Below are 6025 nucleotides of genomic sequence, written 5' to 3'. Positions count from 1 at the left end.
AGGCAGTGGGGAGAAGTATGCAAATGTCAGACTGGAGGAACAAGCCTTGTCCTTCTGTTGACACTGAGAATAGCTCTATGCTTCCCCTTGGTGCCTGCCTGACATCTCCCGCTGGTTCAGGACTTTCCAAAGTTCATCTCCTAAACACACTCACATGGCTTCTACCCTATTCTCCTTACCTGCAGACTCCGCCCACCTTTTTAAAAAAACTTTCCACGCCTACTTTTTTTTTTTTTTTTCAGATTTTATTTTTAAACAATCTCTACACCCAATATGGGGCTCGAACTCACAACCCTGAGATTAAGAGCCACATGCTCCTCTGACTGAGTCAGCCAGGAACCCCCACATCTACCTTTTTTACTTTAATAATTTACCTTAAAAGGAAGCTTGTACTTAAATACATATGTTTAGGGAGGAATGTTCTATCACAACTGAAGATAAATAATAGTAGCCAGCTTTTATTAAATACTTAAGCATGTGCCAAGCCCCGTCCCGACCCTTTACACCCATTGACTCCCTGGATCCTGACTTAGGTGCAATTATTATCCCCATTTTACACGTGAGAACATTGAGGCCCAGAGAGGGCAAGCCGCTTGTCCAAGGTCACATAGTTAGTGGCAGAACCCAGAGGCGACATCCCGGGCTAAGATTCCCGGCAGGAGAAAGCAATCAGCTGCACAAGGCAGGGTTTTTTCTTGTTCCCGGCTTGTGACCCCCGTGTTTAGAACACGCAATCATGCTTAGTACGTATTGGTTGAATAAATACTGACTGAATGAAAAGATGAATGACCGGTTGCCGTACTTTGAAGGCAATCAGAAAAATAAACGGAAACCCAGTCAGTCTGGGTAGATCTTTCCTGCCCAAGAAGCCGAACATGAAGGCTGCTCTCTTCTCTTTCAAACAAGAAATTAGCCTGCGTCTGAGAGACGGTAAAGCAGCATTTGAGTCTAATGGAGACTCGTTCTATGACAAATTGGAAGAATTATAAGGGACTGGAAAGAGGACTGGTTTTCTCCATTTGCGAGTCGACTGTTATTAATTTATTTTTAAACACCTTCATTGAGATAAAATTCACATACCAAACCAATCCCTCATTTAAAGTGTACCGTTCAGCCCTTTTCAGTATACTCATAACATCATACTCATAACATCCAATGGTCTGATTTTAGAGTATTTTTTTGTCCCCTCCCTAAAACGGATCTCCTTCCCGGCGCAGGTGCTCCTCACTCATCAGACTCCTCCAGCCCTAAGCAACCACTAATCTAATTTTGTTTCCATGACTTTGCCTATTCTGGACAGTTCATATGAATAGAATCGTACAAATCGTCTTCTGTGTCTGGTTTCTTTCGCTTAGTATCCTGTTTTCAAGGTTCATGCGTTTTGGAGCACGTATCCATACTAGAACCAATCATTTAGTGCCCCACCCTGGGTTCGTGTAAAATCTTCTCGACGATACTGCCACTTTGGGAAGCCCCTCTGCGATGGATAGTGAATTTGTGGGAGTTGGTGGCTTGTGGTCCCCCTCTCCCCCACACACCAGCTTGCTCTGTGCTTGGAGTGGTGCTGGTCCACAGTTCCAAGGATGGAGTTGGGGGAGGGGGTGTGTCTTTCAACTGGCCTTGGGGCTGGCCAGGAACTGGCCCACATAATGCTGCTGCTGAGTCCTCCTTCCTAAATCAGGACTCTGGGCACTCCTGGGAATTACTGTCTGTTGCCCTCTCTGGGAGTGTGAATGAGTCACTGGGCAAGCTTTTGAGCAACACCTGTGTGTGCCGGTCTGGGGCCGGAGCTGGGGCAGCAGAGGGGAGAGAGGTGCAGACTGGCCGGGAGGTGAGGGAGGACACGGCTTGACTCACAACAAGGCCGGGCTCCCCAGAAGCAGGCTTTCGCTGCCTCTGCCCCTACACTTGTTTTGACTACCGGAGGCTGGTTTTTTTTTTTTTTTTTTTTTTTGCAGAAATCTTTTTGTGAGTTTAGGGGCTGTCTTCCCAGGCCAGCTCTAAGTGCCTGAATTACCAGAGCTCTGCAGTCTGTACCTTTTGGAGTTCCTCATAGGTACCATTTTTGCAGCCCCCTAAGAGTGATGCCTGTTTTAATCCCCTCAAAGGTGCTGTAAGTTAAGGGACATTTTCCCCATGTTCAGAAGAGGAAACTGAGGCTCAGGAGAGTCAAGTGACGAGGTCTCATCAGAACAAGGTCTCATGATTAGGAAATGCTGGAGCTGGGATTCAAACTGGACTCAGAGCCTGTGCTCTTGACCAAACAGGGAGGCAGAAGCCCTCGTGGCGGGTAGCTTGCTTACGGGTACCCAGAAGGCAATGCCATCTCTTGGGGGTCGTAAAATGGGACATTTGCCTACACCTCCCTCTGGAGAGTGTTGCAGGAGCTTCTGCAGAGTGGGGGAATCTGCTACGGAGGGAGAGGGAATTTCCACCAGCCAACACTTTAAAAAGATCAGAAATGTGTTGAAGATGGAGGTGGGGGGTCAAGCAGTGTGGTGCTCCTGGAACCTTGCCCCGCAGCTAAGGACCTCGAAACGGCCTTTGGAGGATGAGTGACCAAACTCACTGCAACCAACTTTAGCAAGAAAAGGAAAATTATTAACTCATGCCATTAAAATATCGAGAATAGGGCTGCCTTCAGGTTTGGCTGGATCTAGGATTTTCAAGGTTGAAGCTCTCAGTTCACTTTCTTTTGGTCCTGCTCTTCTCTGTGTTGGGTTTATTCTTGGGCAGTCCTCTTGTGGGGTATGGATGACTACCGGGAGCTCTAGACTTTCTTCCTCCCAGTTTAGCATCATCAAGAGGACAAGCACTTCTCATTTCCAATGGCTTTATACTTAGCTCCTTAGCTAAAGTCCTGGGGTTGCTGCTTGTTTGCCTGGCTCATCTCACCTGCTCATCCCTGAACCAATCAGGCAGTAGGGAATGGACTGCTCTGGGTCCGTGCCAGGGGCACATCCCTGGAACTAGGGGAGGGGCCAGTCCTTCTTGAACCATTTAGACCAAGAATGGGGAACGGATGAATGGCTCCCCCAAAGGAAATGCAGGGTGCTGGTAGCAGGAATGGGAGCTGGGCAGGTCCCAAGATAACAGATGCCGTTCTCATGGGAAGTACAGGGGCCGCTATCTGGCTATCTGGCTTTGTCACCAGCTTGCCGTGTGACCCTTTCTCCTCCTGGACCCCAACTTCCCCATCTATATAGTGATTATCTTCACGGATTCATCCGGCTCTGAACTTGTAAAGCCCATAGGCTTCCTTTAGTCCTAGCTTAACAGACGCAAGCTGTGGCTTAGGAATGCATGGCCTCAGGAATGCATGGCCTTCACAAACCCTGAGCTTGAACTTGGGACAAGACACCCAGCCTCCTGTTCCTGCCCATCGCGGCAGGGTACAGCCTGTGATGGTGGGAGGGAAGGGCTCCAAGGGGTTTTCTTTGCACATCTCCAGTGTTCTCCATCTATAATTGGCTCCGAATGAAATGATCTCATCCCTAAACACTGAGGAAGAAGGGTGGTGGTTGGGGGGGGGGTGGTGGGAACAGCTCTCTGGCAGCATCTGACATAATTTGTGACTAACCCGTTTCCCTCCGGAAAGAGAGATGGTCCGCTTGCTTGAAGAAGTAGAAGTTTGAGAAAAAATGTCTTGGTAATCCATTGAGGAGCCTCCAGCTTTTGGGAGCTTTTGAGAGGGCTGAGACATTTCTCCACTCCGTCTAAACCTGGTATCTTCTGACCGTTGCCCACAAGTCAGCTTGACCACCTGTCACGTCAGCCACTGGCCGGGGAGGAGGTGAGCGTGGCCAACCCATCAGGCAATTTGTCTTGTATGGATTCTCGATGGGGTTTTGTGGCCAGCTGAAACTCGTTTACATGCCCATACATTAATTTTGAAAGATGGGCTCCTAATCAACTCTGAGAAAGCTTGTCACAGCACCATCTGCTTGGCGTTTGTCACTATCGCATTACATAAGAGGAAAGACATTTTTAAAGAATGCGGCTGCATTTAGTAATTGGATCGCCGGAGAGGAGCCAAGCCGGGGCGGATGGCACCGTGATTCAGAAATGCCACAGGCCCTTCTCCAGGGCGGGGCGGCCTCCCCAGATTCCACTGGGTGTCATCAGAGCCCTGAGTGCAGCCCAGCTGGGGGGACAGGCCCGAGATGGCGTCTGTTCTTCTCATCTTTCTGTTCCTCTCCTATTCTTCCCTTCCTCCCATGGGTTCTCCCTCACCTGCCATCTCAGATCAGTTCTACCACATCATAGCAATAACCAAATGACTTCGCTTCCTTGAGCCCTGATTTCCTCATCTGGAAAACGGGGATGATGAGAGAGGGTGGCTGTGCCATTTAAATGCGGTAATACATCTGAGCTCACACCTTGGGCCTAGACCCTTAGAGTTATCAACATCATTTGGAGGGGGTCTTCTGTTTCTTCAATAGGCCAACATACCTCTGCCTCTGCCTCAGGGCCTTTGCACATGCTGCTCTTTCTTTCCGGAATACTCTTTTCCTGTATCTTTGCATGGCTGTCTTCTGATTCTGGCCCAGCTCCAATGTCATCTGCTCAGATAGGCCTCCCCCAACCACCTTAAGCAGATTATTCCCTGCCCTGTTCCCTCCAGTCACACACATTCACCTCTACTATTTTCTTCTCAGAACTTGTTTGTCATCTGTCTCCCAGAGGACCTGGTCTGTCTTGGTTGCTCTGTATCCCCAGCACCTAGACCATGGCCTGGCACGTGGTAGGTGCTCCATAATGATTTGTTGAATGGATGACTAAACTTGTTAACTCCTCATGACATTTCCCATAAAGCAGGGGCAGGTGGGGAAGTGACTGCCCAGGGTCACATAGCCCAGAGAAGGGAGGGAGGGGGAGTAGGGATGCAGGGGTCCTGCTTCCAAGTTTCCTGTGGCCCCCAGGTGGCAACAGGGCAGACATTTGGACCTTTGGGCCCGCCCCACCACCCAGAAGGGTTCAAGCAAGGAGGAAGCCCAGGGAGCAGCCTCTGAGAGTGGTTAAGAGTGAGCCAGCCAGGCAGCTAGGAGGCAAGACTGTTTACAGGAGCTGGGGCCATCTCCATGACAACTGGTCAGCCTACAACTTCCTGCCTCACTAGGGAGGAGGTTTATACTTGGCTGGGATGCAGTGAGACAATGGGCATGGGGACTGGCAGAGGAGAGGGGCCCCTATACCCCCAGTGTGGGGGAAGTCTTGTTTCTGAGAGCTGTCTAAAGGCTGGAAGGGCCTGGTGATACTACATAAGTTCATGTCTGTGTGTGTGTGCATGTGTGTGCGTGTGCATGTGCGTGTGCATGTGCGTGTGTGTGTGTGTGTGTGTGTGTGTCGGGGAGAGTCTGGGCTGTACGTAGCCAAGGTGCCTGCATTTGAAACCTTCTGCACTGTGACCTTTTGTGCAAGAGAATTAACCTCTTGGTGTCTCAGTTCCATCCAGTGTAAAATGAACAAGGACAGTAGTGCCTTCTAGGGTCATTACGATGATTAAATGAGAAGGGGCACCTAGCTGGCCCGGTCAGAAGAGCATGACTCTTGATCTCAGAGATGTGAGTTTGAGCCCCACATTGCGGGTAGAGATGACTTAATTTTTTTTTTTTTTTAATGAGAGAATACTCTTAGAATGTACCTGGTATTTCTGGAAATCAACTTACATGTGACTTCAGGTTGCATTCCTCCTCTGGCTGTGGGGGGTTTGATCTTAGTCGTTCTCAGGAATCTCCACTTCCCTGGCTTTTTTTCATTCATTTAACAAATATAGACCATCCCTTAGGGTGCCAGGCAATGTTCTAGAGGCTGGGAACACAGCAGGGAACAAAGCAGGCGACAATCTCTGCTTGCGTAGAGCTGACATTCTAGCAGGGTAGATAGACATTAAATACGGTAAAAAGGAAGCATGCTATGTTAGATGGTTTTAAGTGTTAAGGAGAAAAATAAAGCAAGGTCGGGGGATGTGGACTGTAAAGTGCGGGTTGCAATTTCGGACAGTGGTACCCCCTCATGGCACAAG

The sequence above is a fragment of the Martes martes genome, assembly GCF_963455335.1.
Source record: "Martes martes genome assembly, chromosome: 9".
Classification (NCBI taxonomy): Eukaryota; Metazoa; Chordata; class Mammalia; order Carnivora; family Mustelidae; genus Martes; species Martes martes.
The sequence above is the reverse complement of the archived record's forward strand: the minus strand, read 5'-3'. Positions refer to the sequence as shown.